Genomic DNA, 21,937 nt, shown 5'->3' with positions numbered 1-21,937 from the left:
TTGATGTTTATACCCTTGGGGATCTCCGTTATCACCTGTATTCTCAAGCCCTCTCTAACATCTTGTGCTTGTAGTCTTGGAGGCCGCTGCTACATAACAACAGTGACTATCTTGTCAACCACTAGATAGAGAAGCAAGGGCTTGTAAGAAACAGGCTGTTGTCCTATTTTTTTTTCTGAAAGGACATCTGTTATGATGTAGGGTTTTTGTCTACACGTATCAAAATACACTCATAAAACTATCAGCCTTTTCAGAATATTAGAATCTTAACTTTGCAATTAAGACAATTTGGTCTGACAAGAACATCAGTAGTGTTAGTAGAGATCAGGAAAGTCTACAAAACTGATTAAAATTATAACAATAGATTTCTTTTTTTGTTGTTGTTTAATATGATAACACTAGAATGAATTTGAACATGCATCTTAGCACTGTTATATCTGTTCCATTAAGGTGATGAAACTTGCTTAGTAGAGAGATCCACCATGCTATGAAAAAATACCTCAGTGAAAAGACTTCTTAAGTAGCCTTAAGACTACATGTTTTTTGCTTTTGAGCAGAAGAATAGATCATGTGGACAACTAAAAATATTATGTATTTGAAAATGAAGCATAAGCATATAAAAAATATTAAAGGCTTAATTAACTTTGATTAATTGGGGATATTTGAGGTCAGGTGAAAGATTTCAGGAAAACAGATTTTCTTCTACCAAGAGTTTTAACAAGATAACATCAAAAATACCAAGATTTAATATCTTGGTTTGTCATTAGCTAGGAGAGCAGTACTGATGTTGTAATGCGTTTAGTTAACATTTTGGTTTTCTGAAGAATGATCAGGGTAAAAAGACATTTTGAAAATCTATGAACAGCAGTAGTTAAGGAAACTGAAAAAGTAGAGCTCTGGAATGAAAAAGAAGACAGAAAATGATCCAGACAGAACCTTAAAGAAGTTTACAATGGGTAATGCAGGAGTAGAACAGAATTTATATATAAGCATGTGGAATTTTTAAACTCTTGTACTATGGATAGAAATATGGATAGAGCACGCAGTAGATTTGGAGAGTGTGTAGAAGTGTGGATCCAGAAATGGAATGAAGGAAACCATTACTCCTACATGGTATTTGATGTTCAGATTTGTATTCTCAATATGAAGCTCTTTAACCCTAATGCCTTTATCATATCATGGAAATATATTCCACGTTTCAGTGGAATGCTATCCAGCATAAGAAAGCACGCTTTTTAACACCTGTAATTATTGAAATGAATTGTTATAAGAATTATATCATAAACTTATAATCTTATAAGAATTACAAATTTTGTGGTTAAGAATATTTTAAGTGCATAGAATTCCTTCTATCAGTTCCCAAGATCTGTAATAATTTTGAAAATTATTGAAAAATATCCTGCTTGTGACAGCTGCCCCTTATTTTTAGAGAATAAGGCTCTTCTGTCTGCATTTTATTCCTACCTGAAAAAAAATTGCCTTACTATTGTTGTTTTCTTCATTTTAGCTGAAACTAGTAATACAGCTTTAGCATAGGTTTTTGTTCTTCTCTTTCAAGTTATAAGCACCTAATTTTCCGTTTCCCCGTTTTCTTGTTGGACTGAGGTATTTTTCTAAAGGGGTACCGAAGTAAACAATCTGTGTGTAATAAATTGCCTTAGAGTAGTCTTAACCAACTTACCCTGATGTAAAATTCTATTGAAGTTAAAGAAACTGTACTGGCAGAAAGAAGTAATGCATCTTCTTCACACTGTGTACCCTTGGCCAAGAATTTTATCTCTTCAAGTAACTCTTGGGGAGGAGAGGCAGGTTCAAACCTTATGAAGTGGCATGTGTTAATCTTCTCCAGTTAAAAACTGTATTACATTTTGATTGGCATGTACCTCAGAGCTTACAACTTTCTTCTGCAGATGCTTTATTAAAAACCAATTAACTTTCAGTATAATCAGGTATTTAACTTATCAGTTATGCAGTGAAAAATGTTGGGGGTGATAGCAATGACAAACAGGCTTACCAACTAATCAGCTGTCTAATTAATTTGAAAGTCTTTCATGTTTAATAAAAATTATGCATAATATCAACTGTTTAAGGCCTGGTGATAAATATACGTGTAGAAAAGCCTTTGGGAAGGTTTGGCTTGAAATATGTTCAAAAGGCAGCTGAAAGATGCAAGGATGCTATGGTACAAAACATTTTGGTCTCTTCTTTCTTATGTCACCTTCCTCAGAGGTTAATAGAAAAATCTAGGAAGAGAAAATGCTTTAATTTGGGTTCATTAATAAACAACATTTTCAATGACGTCAGAAGAACTGGTGTTCCAGGAGAGACCTGCACCTGTAATTGGGGAATATTTAATTTCCTGATAATTCCAGAGCAGATTAATATTTTTCTCCAGTTATTTAAAAACACAATAGCTTTTTCCTCATTTCTTCCCAGGCAGGCAACTATTGGGCACAACTGGCAGGGTCTGGGTATCGGGGGCTGCAGGATCCCATGTGCGGGAGGAGGTCAGGAACTACCCTGTGTCGATCAAGCCAGGTCCAACTGACTTGGCAAGAGGTAGAAACAGCCCACTGTGCACCAAAACTTCAGTCTGAGGAGCACGTGGCCCCGCTGCTCGGACATCAGTAAGAAAGGGCAGTAGCTGTGGGGAGTAGGAGACATAAAAAGAAAGGTGTGAGAAGGCAGAGGAGACAAACAAGGAGATACACGAGGAGATGTGAAGAGGTGCGTTTTGCAGAAACCAGAGAAGGACGGGCAGGAGGCACAGGGAAGAAGACATTGCTGGGGATGCAGCTGGAGACACACTTTTGGAAGGGGATGGTCCGTGCTGGAGGAGGTCTGAGGGACTGCAGGAGCTCTGGGACACTGCAGAGCAGGGACAGCCCTGAGGTACTGCAGCCCGTGGTGGAGCCGACTGCTGAAAAATATGGGAGTGGAGACTAGAAAAGGGCAAGGAGAGGTGTTGAACTGAAATTCAGCTGTAAAGCTGGGAGAAAAGGTGTTACCCCAGGTGTCTGTTTAATTGTATGTGTTTTTTTCCTCAATACCCAAATCAGTAATTAAAAGATTATGTTAACTGGCAATAAATCAAACAAAGTGAAATTCCTCAAGTTAAGACTGTTTTGTCCGTGACAGAAATGGAAATAGAAATGTAACCTAACTTCAAAATCTTTTTTATTAAGTTCACTATCTTCTTTTGCACGTTAGCTAAACTGAACTCAATTAGCAAAATTTCTTTAGACATACTCCTTTATTGTGGTGGTATTCTCTAAACCGTTTGGACTGTGTATGACTTCTGAAGTTTGGGGTTTTTTTCTTTTTTTCTCTATTTTGACTGTGCAAGAATTCATAGTAGATATATGCATATTAATAGGTACAGCTAGTGGAAGATTTGAACGTGCATTGTTCAACTTGAATGTTTCTTGCACAGCCTGGACACCAGAACTATAGTCTGGGTGACCTGACTGCCTAAGAAGTGCATAAGCAACACAATACTTAGAGAACTCAAATACAAGCAAATACAAGTCAGACAGCTGAAGCAGGCAACATTATCCTGAACTGTCAATCCAGCCTTTCTTTATGTTGCCTCTTTCAGAGGTTGAATAGATAGCTGAACTGCATATTAATCACTGCTTTCAATTTTGCTTTACATTCCTGGCTATTAAAAGAAACTGTAGAGGATTTTTAGGTTACCTTAGCAGAGATAGGGAATAGCGGCAATTTAGCTACAGGCTAAGTTTACCAGCAAGTATGCGTGTGGTTCAGCAATTGTTGCTGTAATGAGAGCAGGTTCATGGAGGATGAATGGTGGTTTAGAGATTAGCTGGGAGTAGTAGAAGCTTTTCTTGTGACTTAAACTTACCTGTGAGTCATTCTTCATTTCAGAAAAGGATCTAAACCAAACACTAGACTACAGAGAAAGGTGCCTACAGCTAGCCACTGGGAAACGTAATTATGGGTTACTGAAAATTTTCCAGCTGTTCTCGTTATAAAGAATGGTTTCAGATATCTACAGTAAAATAAAAGTGCTGCTGTCAAACTATTGCGAGAAATTAAATGGCACGGCTATCTCTGCTTTGAAGGATTTTAACATGCAGCTTTTGTTTGCAAACACCTATTTTTCAAGGGACTGTTGCTCAGTTCATAATTTATAAAAAATTCAAAGCTCACTGGTGAGGACTGGAGCATGACTTTGGATACTCAGATGGGAAAGAGGTTTTGAATTTTCTTTATATTCCTAGGAATTTATACACTTCTGTTTGACATTAAGCACATTAAAAAAACCCTAGAACAAAGACCAGAACATGAAACTATCTTGACTGAATCTCATCTGGTTTGGCAAGTACCAGAATCATTTCATTTCCTTAGCTCGCAAAGTGTTTCAACCACTGAGCTGTTACAGTCTTGCAGGTATGAATCCTAGATACTGTGATTAGCAGGGAACCTTATGTTTTGATGAGTTATAATCAGTTGCATTGGTTTTTAATTGCTAGGGATCTCAACAGAAAATCCTGTAGTAGGCTTGGACACATCTGTGTGCATGCTTGCTTGTGCAGGCTTTGCACACAGTAGGTGTTTAAGAGCACAAAATCACACACAGGAAGAACAGCATAGCTTCTTCATGAACAATGATAAGAATATTTATGCACTCCTTTTACTGCTCAGCCCAAGTTGCCCCATGCCTGTCTCTGAAAGCCTGGAGATAGCCCATGAAATCCTCTCTCATGGCTACTGAACATTGCCATATACTTCGGAATCACAAGCTAAAGGGATGAGAGAGACCCTTTGCCATTGTATAGAAAATACAAAGTTTGGACACAGATGTTACGTTTCAAACTTTTAATTCACAGTATAACAAAAAAGCAAATAAGGGTAATAGATGTACGTCAGAACTAAAACAAATGCAAGGGTTGCTTACATTATAAATACAACCATCCTCTTGACCATGATATACAAGGTTTTATGCCTACACACATCCACACACACATCTCAGTTCCCAGGGTCAGTTTTCCCTGTTTCTCTCCTGTACTGCTGTTCTTTATTTGATACAGCAGGTTACTCATGGACTGTGGTCTGTATGACCCTAAGGAGGTCTGGCAGGAGCTGCGCAGTCCTGACACTCTCAGTGCTGCTTCTGATCTTCTCCACTGCGCTCCTCTGCACTATTGCTTTGCTTTATCCCTGCTCCTTTCCAAATACAAATAGAAACTATTTGGATTACAGGCATGTGTCTAGGTGGCTGCTTGGTTGTTCGTATGCATTTTTTGGCGGTTGCTTGGTGATGTCTCCCCATTTTAGTCTGAACAGTCAGCTCTCTATCATTCAATCACACTGCTCTGTTTAGCAAGTTTCCTTTCCATGTGAGAGCACAAGGACTTCTCCACTTCCATCTTCAGGAATCTTGTGTCTTTGCTTTTGCACCAGTCTGGACATCACAACCCACAGGAAGTACACAATAATGTGCAAGTGTCCAAGTGTTTCTAGGTTTAGGCAGCACTTGGCAAGGGCTTTTCAGGGAGCAGCTTTGAAACTGAGGACCTCAGTTAATTCTAAATCTTGCACTGACTGTCTATCTGTAGGTCATCTAAGCCTTAAGGTTTTTTTATAATACTGATGACTTTGGAAATTCTTACCAGGCCTTATTTGCTATAACTTACAGATACGTAATAAACCAGTCCAGAGTAGTTTATTCTGAATAAACATAACAGATTAAATGTACCAACTTGTTAGAAACCTCTAATGAATTGCTAAAGGTATAGACTGCATCTTTGAAGTCCTAGTGTACTCCCATGCTGCTGGAAGAAGCTGCTTCTATTCATTTCAGTGAATGTAAAGATGTATATTGTAGTTTATTTTAACATTCATAATAGTATACTTAATATTCATTGAAATTTGTGGAGAGCTAACAAAAATGTGACTTAATTCTTTTTTTGCTATACATAATGAGTCTATTTGGATGGATGTGGAGAACAAATTTTGATACCTGAGTGTGACTTGAAATTATTCTTGCTGTCAAGCCAGAATCTCACTCGATGGAGGAATATAAAACTAACAGGTTTAAAAAAGGCATAGGACTAACGGGCAGTTTCCTGGTTTCATCCCAGGGAAGGCAGAGCATTTGTGGAGGAATGGGTTGTACAAGAGTTCCTACAGAACCATGCTTAGGTTGTATAAAGACTTTTTGTAAGCTTCAGGAGAAGATAATCAAGCAACCCTAAATTAGTCGGTTTTGTTTAAAGAGCATTGAATTTAATATGAGAAATGTACAAGAACATCTGAATACTTCTCAAACTCTTTAAGTTCTGGGTCATGTGCTACACCAAAACCTCTCCAAGTCTGACAATGCAATGTTGAAATAACAAGCCAGTTCCTCTTTTACTGCAAATTATTTTGAAATGCTTCAGTTCTGAAACTCTTCACTAGTCATTAGCTTAAATACTTAAAGAAAATCCCATTAACAATATAATCTTTATTTTTATTCAAAAGAAAAATTTCAATTTGTATTTGGTTATCATAACAGGAACAAATTCAGTGGGTATAATTGCCCTTTTCTACTACTAAAATGTATCCTTATAGCTATTTTGGGGAGAAGAAACAAACTCCATTTGCAATATAATTTTCAGATGTACTTCTTTACTTTTCTTCTTTAGCCTTTTTGTCACCAACAAAAAAGCTTTTGTTGAGTAGATGATTTAACCCCTTTCTCTTGCTGATATACTGGGCTGGCATGAATCCTTCAGCTATGCTAAAAAACGTGCCAGTTTTCCACTTGGCTCCCCTAACTGATTCCTTTTCTGAGAAGTTCCTTTCAATCCACCAGGTCTTCAGTATACAGGTCAAAACTTCTCTTATTAATGACATAGACAGTGGGACTGAGTGCAAGCTCAGCAAGTTTGCAGATGACACCAAGGTCACTGATGCAACTGATACGCTAGAGGGAAGGGATGCCATCCAGAGCGACCTTGGCAGGCTCGAGGAGTGGATGGTTGTGAACCTCATGCAGTTCAACAAGGCCAAGCACAAGGTCCTGCAAACAGGTCAGGGCAGTCACCAGTATCAATACAGTCTGGGCTGGGAGTGGCCCAGTGGAGGACTTGGGTAAACTGGTAGATGAAAAATTGGACATGAGCTAGCAATGTGTGCTTGCAGCCCAGAAAGCCAATCATGTCCTGGGCTGCATTAAATGAAGTGTGGCCAGCAGGTCATGGGCAGTGATTCTCTGCCCTCTTGAGTGTCTGCTCTTGTGAGACCCCAGCTGGAGTACTGCGTCCAGTTCTGGGGTCCAGTTCTGGGTACAAGAAAGACATGTACCTGTTTGAGGCGGTCCAGAGGAGGGCCATGAATATGACCAGAAGGCTGGAACACATCTCCTACGAAGAAAGGCTGAGAGAATTGGGGTTCTTCATCCTGGAGAAGAGAGGGCTCCGGGGAGATGTTATTGTGGCCTTTCAGTATATAAAGGGGACTTATAAGAAAGATGGAGAAAAACATTTTACCAATGCCTGTAGTGATAGAACAAGGAACAATGGCTTTAAACTGAAAGACGGTAGCTTTAGATTAGATGTAAGGAAGAAGTTCCTCCCTGTGAGGGTGGTGACACACTGGCACAGGTTGCCCGGAGAGGTTGTGGCTGCCCCATCCCTGGCAGTGTTCAAGGCCAAGTTGGATGGGGCTCTGAGCAACCTGGTCTGGTGGAAGGTGTCCCTGCCCATGGCTGGGGGGTTGGTCTTTAAGGTCCCTTCCAACACAAACCATTCTATGGTTCTGTGATTCACTCTGTGGTTCTATGATTCTTAGCTCAGCATAATTTAATGTAAATAGTTGTGTATTTGAGTTCTTAATTTCTAATAGATCAAGAGTGCAGTTAAGTAAATAATAACTGAACTGAAGTTGTTACTGCAGATTAAAATTACTTGCATTTTAGTGTGAACTGCATTACAACTTGCCAAAGTAGGAGTAGGGAAATTGGAATAAATGTCATGTCAAGCATGTTTTACACATAAATCTACAATAATGAAATTAAGACTTACATTTCTGTCATTAGTTTGTACATAATAGTACTGAAATTAGGCCATGCTTCCACTGCTGTTATTCATGTGACTCAGACTTTTAATCTAGAAACATTTTGAAATTTCGTGCGAAAAGTGTACTTTTGCTCTGCTTAGTCAGGTACATCATGAAGTATTAAGATGAAAACTACCCTCTCCCTTCACTGCATTCAATAAAACTTCTGACCTTTACCTTTATGCTCAGACCAATAATTGCTTCCCAGATCCTTTGGTTTGGACAGAAGTCAGCAGAGAGATGGAAGAACAGTGACTATAATCAATAATGTGTCTCCCTTCAGGTTCTTAAACAGAATCAACATATTAATATGCTGAACCCCACTGAATGAAACACAAACTACACTTCTACGCTACAAACTGGGAGCCCTAAAACAATATAGCTGCTCTGATCCAAAGATTCAAGGATAGTATTATCACTGTAGCTGGGATTAAGAAATAAAATAATGTAAAATGATCCTTTGCTCACTCAATATGCTTAGGCTGTGCTTTTCTGAAGTATTAAGCAGAGTTCTGTGTGTGGTTTTTTATATGTTTTCTGAAAATTTACACTGAATAATCACATACTATAGCAGCAGAATGAGATTTCTTTTCCTAAGATACTAGCAGGAAAAATGCAGTGAGAGCAAATGCTACCCAATGTGAATATGTTTTCAAAATACCTGTCACCACTAATTGGCAATTCCACTGCTTGCTCAGGGAAAACTTTAAGAGCATCTCAACCTGTTGATTAAGAAATCTTCTGGGGGGCTTGATTTAGATGGGTAGAAGAATTGATGTGGAGGGGGGATGGGAACGAATGGTCTGCCACACAGCCTGCCAAATTAAACTCAGTTCTGATACCATCAATAATAATAATGCCCATATGTTATCTAAAACTTATTTAAGATACAGGCTCTAATCTAGGTATAGAGCTTGCTGCTCAGCACCTGTTTGCACTACTCAGTACCAGACTTGATAAAGTTTTCCTAAAATGACCACTAAAAAAAAAAAACCAACCCTGCAAAATTTAGATTATGCAACTTAATTTTATTGATCAGAACTGGTTTAAAAGTTGTTCCATCTGGTGTTCATGAAAATCAAGTATGTGGTTAAATTTGGTAGGCTCATCTTCATAGTTTTTCCAGTTATTAGTGTCTTCAGATTCTATAGAAGTGGCACAGGGTAAATAGAAGGTGTTCCTGATGTGTGTGATGGCAAAAAGACATTTCCTATGCCACAACATCTCTAAGTAGTATGTGTAAAAGTAAGCATTTAAAACAATGCCTCTTTGACAGTTCAACGTAAGATACATTTCTCCCATTAAGTGGTGATAGCACTTGCCCTCCCTCTGGCAAGTGAACAAGAACTGGGCTGAAGCAATTGCAGACTTTGTGCACTTGGGCTGCTGGAGAATTCATTTATCTGAGAGGTGGCAAGTCCTCAGATCAACAGTGACACTTGCTTCAAAGGCTATCACTTGTCAGCTTTAGGAAGGATCCAGAGAAGGTGAGGAAAAAAGAAAATACTGAGGAATTTGAGAAGCTGAACTGTATCGCTTTATACAGCAGCAACCTCTGACATCGAGTCCTTTCAGGTTCTTGTTCTAGGCTGCCTCCTTTTTAAGGCTAATTATAAGATATAGTTCAATTTATTATGAAGAGTAAACTGAAAGAAAACACACAAATTCACGTCAAAGTGTTTCTTACCTCTCTGTGTATATGAATCAAAGAGTTCCCTGTAGCATACTGTCAGTTTTGTTCTGTGAGATTTAGCTGCAGCCTGAAGAAAACCAAAGACTGGACTAAGTTCAGGTATTGGAGAAGGGAAGGGAAAGCACTGGAGGAGGGAAGGGAAAGCACTGGAGGAAGCAGTGCAACAACCACAGGACCACAGAATGCTTGAGGTTGGCAAGGACCTCTCGAGGTCATCTGGGCCAACCCCTCTGCTCAAGCAGGGGAAGCTAGAGCAGGTTGCTGAGGTCTGTGTTCAGTTGGGTTTTAAATATCTCCAGGGATGGAGACTCTACCACTTCTCTGGGAAACCTGTGCCTGTCTTTTACCACCCTCACAGTACAAGCATTTTCTTGTGTTCAGATGTAATGTCCTGTATTTCAGTTTGTGCCCATTGCCTCTTGCCCTGCCACTGGACACCACTGAGAAGAGTCTGGCTCCCTCATCTTCATTCCCTCAAAAGCACGTAGCTGTATACATTGGTAAGATCCCCCCAAGCCTCCTATTTTCCGGGCTAAAGAGTCCCAGCTCTCAGCCTCTCCTCATATGACAGATGCTCCAGTCCCTTCACCATCTCTGTGTCTCTTTATCAGTCTCACTCTAGTAAGTTCCCATCTTTCTTGTACCGGAGAAACCAGCCCAGCCCAGCCCTGGACACAATACTCCAGGAGTGGCCTTATCAGTGCTGAGTAGAGGAGAAGGATCACCTCTCTTGAGCTGCTGGAAATACTCTTCCTAATGCAGACAGGGATGCTGTTAGCTTTCTTTGCCCCAAGGACACACCGCTTGCTCATGTTTCCCTTGCTATCCACTGTGATCCCAAGGTCCTTCTCTGCAGAGCTGCTTTCCAGTCTTAATTCAGGTGCTAGATTACTTCTGCAACATATTTTCAGTAATTTTTAAGCTTTTAGAGTTTTTCTCCTTACAGAGAAACTGGAAGTGCGTAACTGTCTGGACACTTAAGTTCTTGAATTTGAGAGGGTGTAGGGAAATAGAAAACACTAGTATTTCCTCTTAGTCAGCTATGTGACAATAGTTACTGATAAAATTTCAATCACTTATACTACACTAACTGAAACAATGTGAATGGACCATACAAAGACTCCTTCCTGAACTGGAGAAAGTGGACTTTTGGTGCCACAAACTGCCTCAGTTAGGTGGGGTGTATTGTCTTAAATAGGAATTACAGTTCTTGTGCGTCTTATGCTCAAGAGCAATAGAATACCTGGAATTCAACATATAGCATTTGCATTTCCACATTTTTAAAAAGAACATGCACCAGTATGGCAAAATTCTGGGGCAAAATGCAGCTGAAATCTGAGGATGGAGAAGGAAGAAGAAGAGGGATGAGAAGATGTCAGAATGTGTAGCTGAGTGGTCTCTGTGAAAAGGTAGCACTGTGCAGAGCACGGGATGGTGCGAGGAGATGTGAGCAATTGCCCTTAGAAACCTTTGAGTAAGTCCATTGTTTCAAATTTCTAAATTTGAGATGACTGGAAGCAAAAAAAAGAAAAAATTCTATTTTCTAAGTATATAGGGAAGAGGTCTTCTCAAACAGAACACTCACTGAAGTGTGTCTAGACAACTGTTAAAACAGTTTTATTTCTTTGGAGGTATGTCTAAAGCAAAATCAGTAAATGGTTGGGGGAGAGAGAAAGTTATTCTAAATTGACTGATAGGTTTTTCTGGTGAAATTTTGTACATAAACACATTTAAAATATTATATGGCATGAATATACATTGACAATTTCCAGGATATAATATAAATTTTGCATAAAATTTATGGATGCTTGTGAAGGTGGGAATTTCAAGGTCCCAACTTTTCTTTTGTTCTGCCAAGTAAGAAAAGTAGAAGGGAAGTTAACTAATATTGAAGGTGTTTGACTTAATACCTGTTGATTCCAAGAGCTTTTGCAAATTACATGAAACTGTATAATACCTTTAGGCTTTTTCTGAGAAGAAATACTGAATGATGTCTTTCTCTCCTCAACAGATAAGTTCAAAATGAAAATGATACACATCTTTAAACCACCTGTATACATTCTGGTTTAGGTATGGAGATTTTACTAGCAGAATTGGTTTTTGCTGGTTTGTGTTTTTTGGTTTGTTTTTTTTTTTTTTCAAAGTTGTGTTTGCAGTCTAGGGAAGGAAAAGACTTTTATCATCAAAGACTGGGATCAAAACCAAAAAGCAAGAAAGTTGTATAGAATAGTTTTGTTAGCTGCACAGTATGCTTCAGAAAAGTTGTCTGGTTCTGGAGTAGTAGCTTTAAGAAATAGTGAGGTAGTGTAGAGGGAATGGGTTTTTTAAAGTCAGGAGACTTCTTTATTTTTACCACCTACATAACTATGTAGGTGACCTATGTTCTATGACCTTTGTTACCCACTAATCATGCCACGCTCACGATTTCTGATTACTAGTGTATTCTGAGGAGGACTTAAATCTCAACTGGAAGTTCCAATGCATTAGAAGATCGAGCAACAGAATCTTTAACTGATTAATTTCTTAATGATAACTAATACAATTTCTTGGATGAATAAATTCATAAATAATTAGTGATCTGATTTCACTAAACTTTCAGATTTAATTCCACATGGACAGGAACTAAGGCAAAAAAATAAACTTTTCATTACTGAGTTAGCCTTTTGAATATTCAGACTGTAGATATTCAGACATGAACTATGCAGTGGCAAGTCTTTCATATCTGTACTGGGTCTGGCTGGGATGGAGTTAGTCCGTATGGTGCCAAGTTTTGGATCTGTGACTAAAACAGTGCTGATAACCCACCAATGTTTTCAATATTGCTGAATAGCACTTGTTGGTATACTAGTAGGAGAGATAATTAGTTGGTTAGAGTATCATTAAAGAATTATTATTCCTAAGAACTCTTTATGACAGAATGATGAAACATCCTTTTTGGATAGTAACAAAGGTAAAATCAAAAAAGCAACATATTGCCATTAAAGGAGATGAAAAGTTTTTATTTAGGGGATCAGCCCCAATCATCCATCTCCCACCCAAGGAAACTGAGATCATATTGACACTGAGAAGAATGAAGTCTAGAGTGGAGATATTCAAGAGACCTGGATAAGAAGAGTTTCAGAGGGATCCTGCCAGAACTCAAAAGCTAAACTTCACCTTGTAAAGCCTAAGATCCATGCTGTGAAAAGGCTCTGAATTTGACATTCGGCACCTTCAAAAAGAAAGTACTCCATTCTTAATGCAGATTTTCTTGTTTCAGTGAGATAAAACTTTTATTTAACTATTAACAATCTCATGTGTTCAAATGTTGGTTCATGCATACATTAACAATACAGATGGACATACTTCTCAATACAGATATACATACTTCGGAGGAACTGGAACTGGGGAAGTTTTCCTTTTCGTTGCTCATAGTGCTTCTCACTCCACAATCAGGTGTAGGACGTCTCAAGCAGGATGTGTGAAGCGCCATTTCATTTTTCTCAGCAGCCCTGTTGAGCTTAAGTATCTTGCTAAAAAAATAGTATTCTGTTGATACTTTATCTCTGTTTCAGCTGTTGTATACTCAAGTGACCTTTCACAGTGTGTAACATGAAGAACTGAATTTCATTTCAGGTACCTGCATGCAAGAAGACTTTACTCTCTTGGGAAGAGAAGTTTTGCTGATAGTTTTTCATCTACTGTGTTGTGGGCTGGCTGTTGTTATCTAACCTAAAATGGGAAGGGCTTGAAAACTTCTTGAAAGGGCTATGGAAACAATAACAACTTCAGGAACCTGTGGCAAGGATCATAGAATTTATGTCTGTAAGTGTGATAGAAAGGTAAGAATAAAATTTGTCCTATAGTTATAATTGTTGTGTAGCACCCAGCACACTTAGTCTTTGGTTCCCTGGGTGGTCCATGAATTTCCCAGCTGTTCTTCAGATAGATGAGGCAATGGGCTCATTTGACATAATGGACTGATTTCAAACAAGGGGACTGACTGAACTCCTAGCTGGCTTCACAGAAAAGCATTTACTAACTATTGCAGGAGCTCTCCAGGCTGAAATTTCAATCTCAGAGGTTACTCAGGAAGTTCCTGCTATGCCCCAACCAGTTAATTAGCATTATTTATATGCTTCAATCTGTTGATCAGTATCCTGGGTCGACAATCTGACTATCCCAGCAGATTCCTGCTGCAGAATTGATCAAATTATGCATAGATAAGACTCTTGTAAGTAGTCAGTACAGACTGTCAATGCAGATGCAGGTATAATCATATAAGGCCACGTCTTTCGTACATAGGTAAGAGATGGTTTATACCCAATGTAAGGGGAATAGAACTAACAGCAATGGACCATGCACATGCTAGCATGGTCGCAAAGGATCATGGGCCAGCTGCATATTAGAATTCAGAAGAATGGCAGTCTGGGGGAGTCTTGTCTGATCCACCTTAAGATGCAGGACCCTTGCAAAGAAGATAGCTAGTTGCCATCTGGACAGTGACTGATCATCTTGTTTGAGAGATATCGTAGCCTATGCAAGCATTACCCTATGCAAAGATCACAATAAATTAGGTTTTGTTTTCTTGCATTTTTTGGTGGGTTCGTGTTTTCTTTTTTTTTAACAGACTCTGTGTCTTTGCAAGAAGTTGTTAGTCCCTGTAAGCCACCAAAGGCAACTATGACAGCAGATACACCAGGAGCTGTTATCTTCATAGGAGTATTACCCTGAAGAATCATCCTTACCATCTCCATTTCAAGACAGAGTCAATTCCTTGACCTGTGGGATTATAGCAAACACCCATTGCTCAGCAACATCTGACACATTTCACTTGTTTACAGCTAAGGTGTGCCCTGCAGACATGTTGGGTTTCTTTTCCTTTTTCGTTAGTCTCATTGATAGCATGGTGCATTCTGTCTTGGTATAGAATATATATGTTACACTGGCAAATGTGGGAACATCTCCTGAGCATTCCTTTCCATTTCTAATAACATCATGAGTTTTCAGTTTGGTACTTCATGCCACTTGAACTTGATGCCCAAGCATGTCTCCACCAGTTTGGTATTGTGTTCTTTTGTGCCTCTTATCCTGCTCATGTCTGGAATTGTGTAATCCCATCTGGTAGCGTGACAAGATGCAGAGAGAAATATCCTCTCTGGACACCTCTACGTCTTGAGGATCTTGCCATGAAGGCAAAACAGAGATATCCTTTATGATAGGAACGGTCACCTGCCTCATTTGGCGACTGCTGAATTCTAGATCTGCCTCTTTCAGACCAGTCTCCTTCCATCCAACTGACTTTCCTGAGCTGCAGCTGGGTGCACTTTTTGCCAGGTTCTGCTGTGAGGGGACATAAGGCAACTAACTGTATTTACTCCTCCCTCACGGGATACTTCCAGAATTTCTTCGGTAGGCTTTTCTTTCTTTTAGACAAGGATCTTCACCACAACGTGGCCTTTCTTCCAATGACATTCTTACATAGTACTTTTGACAAGAGGAGGAAAAATTTATCCAGATAAGAGATGAAAACAATGTTATGGTAAAGTCTCTAATTAGTCCGTTATCATAGCAGTAATATCCACCTTCTCTGGAAACATTTTCCTGTTAGTGCATAAGCAATAGTTATCAGCAGTTCATCTACTTCCCCAATTCTCCCATATGTGACCAGAACAGAGTAGAGTTACTAAACCGTAAGTATAGGGTCAGCACTGTCTCCATAGGTTGCTTCAGAAATGCAGTTAACTCAATATAGGCTCACTTTGCTTAGAAGCTAATAGAAAATACTGATATTTCTTGTCCTATAATATTTGTGTTCCACTTCATGGAATGGATGCTGGACAGTTTTCTTAATTAGAGTCATCCTACTGAAGAGGTGCTTCTGAGCAGCACAAAAGATCTAGCTGACCACATAATGAGTCAGGTTTGTCTGAATGCTTTCTGTTATATCATCTCTATCTCCACTGGTGGGTTGTCTGCCCAAATTTAATGTTTTCAGATTTTCTGTTTAGCACTGGACCTGTCTGTCATCACACTACAAATCTCTAGGAGCTGTTGGGGCCAAACAGACACCAAGCTTCAGGATCTCCGAACATCTGCTGACATGTTTATCCTCTCAAACGTAGAACTTCAGTGGAACCTAAAACTGTCCTGTGTTTCCATAACTCCCTCCTTCAGAAAACTGTAAAATAGTTTGGTTTTTTTCCCCCAAGTCTCATGGAAGAGTAGTAGAAAGCTTCAGGGTGTTAAGGGCATATGCATGTATACACAGACACACACACACAGATATACATAAATATGCATATATATTTATATTTAATAAATACATAACTATATGATAGGTATATAACTATAAATATACATCAATGAGATAATAATATATAATATGTATTATAAATACATAACTTCAGACATTCTGACTGCTGATTTAAGTTACCTTTCTAAGCAGAGATAATGAACAGAAAGTATTACATTTTTGACCAGTAACATTTTATAATGTTGCAAAAAGGTGTTTCTCAAAATAACCTTTTTCGATAAAGGTCTTTTCTTCCTCTGTGTGTAAGCTCCTTAAAAAAAAGTACAGAAAAGTTAAATTCTGCACCTTTTTCCTTTTATCTTTTCCTGACCAGTGAATGATGTGATGAGAATAAGTCAAAATTTGGAGCACTTTCTCCTATGCCACTTACTTTTTTTCCTGTTTTTTCCTTTTGTCTACTGCATAATTTAACATCAGCTCTTCAGTATGGGAAAAGCTATGAAAGGTAATATTTTGAGCATGAAAAGTACAGGAAAAAAATCTAAGAAGTTACTTCCAGCATAGCTGTCAGTAACTGTGGACCACAGCATTGTCTAAAAATCTGAAAACTTAAAGTTATCTTGTAATTAAAAATAAAACTTAAGAATAGACTTCACCTATCTTGCATCCTGAAACCTGGAAATAGTTCTGTATTCTAGCTCTACTTGTAGCCCTTATATTTTGACCAAATCAACTTTGGACAGTGTTTTGCCTCCAGATGTTTTTTTTGGCACTTGAATTACAAAGAAAGTGAATTTTTTTCCTTCACTAAAATTGCTGAATAAGGAGCTGCTTCAGAGATACTAAATAAGGATCACTACAGACATATAGCTTATAGACAGCCTTAAATTTTTAATAGCAAAGTCTCATTTTTTATAGTTTGAAAACTAAAACTGCATTCAGAATATTCCATACTGCTGGAAGTCTACTAGGAAATCCTGAATATCAGTTGTCTTCAGCAGTTTTCTTAGATTCTGAATACCAGTTGTTTTCAGCAATTTTCTTAGAAGGCTGTTTGTTTCCCTTTGGAAATTAAAACCTGTGTCATTGATTGAAAATCTGAAAAGAAAAATAAGCTATTTCTAACAGAACTATTTTATGTCAGTGGCTAATAATGGTAATAGCCTAAGGAGTACTTTCCAGCCTGCTCCATTTAATGTGGTCTGAAAATACCATCATAAAAAAACCCAATGTTTTAAAAATTAATAATAAATTTTCAGAGCACTTTTTCTCTCTATTCCTTATCCAACTTTAATGGCAAGCTCAATATGGGGAAACATCATGATATAAACCAGAAGGGAAGTTGATTTCAAATGAAAAGACCCCATAAAATCACAGAACTTAGTAAAGACACATCTTATTTACAATGAAACAATGTGCTTTTAGGGTTGCTATATATAGGCAAAGGTTCTGCTTTTCTTTCCTTTTTCTGATTTATTATAATCAGATTCCCAATACAATACTAAGGTTCATAAATGTATCGAAATGGATATAGTTACGGTTAGCACATCTTGGGTAATCTATGACTTCAAGTAAAAACTATTAGATTTTAAGATGACTTCAGAGTCACAGTTTAGAATAAGTTAATTTCCACTTTGTAAAGTTCTCTTGTATTTCAGTTTAACTGAAATTTGCTTTTCCTTGCACAAGAGGTGTTCTTCTCTTTTCAGACTACAAGGTAAAAGCACCTTGGCCTCCTAGCACAAGATGAAAAACTGACCCCAGTTCATCTCTCTGCTGGCTATGAACAAGTAGGAGTCTGTCTTATTTCCTCAGTTATCTCTTTTCCGAGCTGAATGGTTACAGTCTGTTTTGTTGGTCTTAAAGCAGAAGTCATTTCACATACTTGATATCCCTCATAGACCTTTTCCTAATTTCTACTAGTTCTACTGTATCTACTAGTCCTCCTGCATCCTTTCTGTGATGTCAATCCAAACTGTGCATAAAATCCAGACACCAGCATTGCATGGGCTCGTGCAACAGCAGAATTAAATTTTCTTTTGTTCTATGTATCTTTCCTATTAATTCCAGGGTTTTGTTGACTGTGTTGGGACTTTTTTACAACAAACGAACAACAGGCCACATAAGCTTAAGTCTGTTTGAGTTTTTATGATCAGCTCACAATCCATCTGTGGCACATATGTTAATTTTTATCTGCTGTTTTACTGCCCAATCACTGAGTAAAATTGGCATGCCCCAATAGATGGGCATGCAAGTACTCGTTGCTTGTATTAGCTTTATCATTATCAGTATTTGCAAGAAGTCTTTACATTTTAGGCTTCAATTTCAGTGACCTAAGTGACTACTATTTACATTCTTTTAGCAAAACTGACTTAGCTCTTACTTTATGGGAAGAGTATGATATACCAAAAAGTTATCACAGACTTATATGTCTTAAGGGATATAATATATAGTTAGTGTACCCAATGCACTTCATGTGTTCTTGCTTCATTTATTATCTCTTCTATGAGTCGAGGAAACAGCCACACAGAAAATTTTTATATATTCTTATTTAAATGTTCATTTAAGACATATAATAGCTAAATTACAAATTATGTCTGCAAAGGAAGCTTCATCAGTCAGAAAAAAAAAAAAGATACTGAGTTTTGAAGGAAGTGCTTCTCAGTCTTCTTTTTATTGTAAGAAAAATAGGGTTCTCTCTCCCATTTCTACTTCTTGTCCTGAAATTTCAAGTCAAATAGCTGGCTGCCCAGATTTAGCTTTCAATAATGTCAGTCAGTCACACGTTTACTAGCAAAACAATTTTTCAGCATAAAGCTGAGTTTGAATAAATATTTTTGCATACAGGCAGGAAAAGAAGGAAATTCTCTCTCTGAAAAAATCCATTCATAGTTGAAAATGTAATGCATGAGAACTGTGATTCCTGTAATTTAACCAAAGCCAGAAACATTTTGGAAAATATGTCATTCTGTGTTTGCGCTTATCTTCCTTATTGCCTATTTCCTTCCTTCTTTATTGCCTGTGTCCATCCTAGAAATTTTCTTCTGCACTGACATAGTGATAGCATGGCTGTCATTGTGTTTATTCATTTAATTTGGATTACTCACACATCTAAACATAAAAAAGTATGTGGGTGCTTACCTTTAAAAGTCAGGAGAGTGGGTATGTGAATCTACCTGAATAAATTTAATATTCAGAACCTGAGATGAATTCTGTTATTCTGGTAGCAACATCTGTATTTCAGAGAACTAGCTTTCTGGGTAGTGTTTCCAACCTTCACCTTTTAGAAGTGATTAGTCTTGAATAAGTGTAATTCACTACTAAAATTACTGACTAAGCATGGCAACATCTGACCTTGTGTAATTATGGTTTCTGTCCTCTTTATTCATACTGAATGCAATTCTTTACTGAGCTGTATTCAAATCAGTAACACTCTGCTTACGGTACGTATGCTGAAGAGTAAATACGATACGATCTGGACTAAACATCTAGTTTAATGGCACATCCATTGATTATTTGGGTGGTACAAATCTGACTTCTAACGTATCTCAAAAAACACGCTTGTGTGTGCTGGAAAGCCCTGAGAAGTTTAGGTTCTTTTTATCAGTTTTTCAAACATGTCTTTTGGGTGTTTGTGTGTTTGAGGTTTTGTTTGGTGTAGCATAGTGAAGAAATCAACATTCTGCTTTAGAATGAGCAAAAGGTATTTTTAAAAATGTGGGAATTAGCCTTAAAAAAAATGGGCTTTTAAAAAGCACCTTAAGTTCATAGTTATTGACATTCCCAGTAGTAAAGACAGGAGAAAGAAAATTGTGCAGAATCCTGTTCTTTGACTGGTAAGCAGTGACGGTCTGATTTACTGACCTTATTCTTTATCTCAGTTGGAGAGATAATGGAGCGACTGAAATAAATATTATCAAGGTCATCCACACTTCCTGTTGTAGGAATAACTGTTTGTCAAGTATTACTTGACAAAGTGATAGCATCTATCTCCTCCCCTACACGTTAATACAGCGGTGGCTGATAAACCATGGATATTGTTTCTCCATCCAAGATAGAGTCCAACTGAACAGTAGTGTAACAAAAGCATCCTAAAAAAAAAAAAAAAGATTGAGGCTTTACTAACTTCTAAGTATAGTTACAGGGTCCATATTTCCTAGCATCTGGAGTAGCTAAAGAGCATCTTTTAAATACATATCCTGTCAGATTTCTCTCTCTCTCTCTCTTTGTATATGCACACAATCTCTCACGCATACACACACATGCGGAAAAGTCTTGGAACAGAACTGAATTGCTGTATTTAAAGGTCAGAAGCTTGCTGGTTTGGATCCATAGTGTTGCTATGCTGAATTACTATAAAACCACAAGAAATACTTGAGAGTTGGGGTTTTTTTTTCCCCTCTCTGGAAAGTCTGAAACGTTGGTAGGATGTTATTGGTTACTTTTTAACTTGGGTTGAATTCCTATAGGAATGTGCTTGTACACTTTCTCTGTCCACCATGGTTCTCCCCACTTCTCTCTTCTTTACATGCGAACTGTTTTGGATAAGTAAGACTATTCTGAAAGTGTTCTGGAAAAGTGTACTAACAGTTCAATTAGATGTTACTAGTTACTGATGAAATGGCGAAATCTGTGGATTAAAAGATGAGGGGGGGTTCTACTGTGCTATTTATAGATACATTTCAGAAGTGATATGTGATGTTAAGCCCACCCAACTTAAAAAAATTAAAAAAAAAAAAAAAAAATCTTAAATTAAACATCTTGGGTTTACTCCCATCTTTCTATATTTGAAAATTCACGTAGACCAGCACTGTAGAAGTGTTTTTCGGTGACAAACTGATTTGTCATAAAAACTGCAAGCCAATAGGTTCTGAGGGATAGATAGATTCTTGGAAGAAAAACAAAGTTTGTGTTGGTTCAATGAACATTTCTTCTTCTACTCAAAATGGAACATTTCTGTTTTGGACACCTATAATACAGTCCAAGGAAAAGAAGAGCTGAAGTGACAGAATTGTTAATAGAGATGCTCGAATCCCAACTCAGTAAGTTACACTTATAGCAGAATAGGACTCCCCAGTTCAAATCCCCCATCTGGTTATCTAGAGAGGGTGAGCTTCAGTCTCATTATCTTCAGTCTGGCATGAACTTTCTCTAGAATGAATTATTTCTGATGGACCAAACCCTTCTTTTCAGACAATGACTCAGTTTCTGACTGTAACTTTAAACTATTTGAGAACGTAATATGATTTTTTTTTTTCAAATATTGATGTCTAAACTTAAAGAACTAAATCTAGGCTGAGCACATAAAAGATACACACAGATCTGACAGAAACGATATTCCAGCAAACCCCACTGAAGTGTGTGGGAACCATTCCATGCTCCTGACAAAATGTTACATTTATTTAGCTGTGTCATTCTGGCTTTTTTTTGTTGAAGTTCTCAATACTTCCAGGTTTAAACATAACAGTGTACACTCCGATTGCCCTTGAAAATCAGTCTGTAATTCAATTTACTGGGATGACTTTATTTCCCACCTGGAAAAAAACATAGTATACTTTCCTATTAAGGCTTTTGTGAGTAATATCTGGTGTTTTTCAAAACATTCTCACCACAGCCACAGTTTTCCTCAACAGAGAACAACAAAATAATATGTAAAAGTCCTCTATGGATACCCAAAGTTAGAGAAATAAGTCTGGGCAAGATTACTCAATATTTGTTTCATTAATATTTCATTTCTTTGCCATTGTGATAATTCCCACAAGCACACCCCAAGCATTGAAAAGAGGCATTTAACTGCTTTAATCTAGAGAAGAAAAATGAAGTGATGATTTCAGCATCATCCCTTCAGCCACTGCTATATATGCATAACTTCATGACCCAACACATAAGCAGTTTACACTAAGGACATATAAATAGTTACATGGTGTACACAGTGTACATTT

This window comes from Haliaeetus leucocephalus, unplaced genomic scaffold (assembly GCF_000737465.1).
Source record: "Haliaeetus leucocephalus isolate CR32 unplaced genomic scaffold, Haliaeetus_leucocephalus-4.0 Scaffold328, whole genome shotgun sequence".
NCBI classification, from domain to species: domain Eukaryota; kingdom Metazoa; phylum Chordata; class Aves; order Accipitriformes; family Accipitridae; genus Haliaeetus; species Haliaeetus leucocephalus.
Note: the sequence above shows the minus strand (reverse complement) of the source record.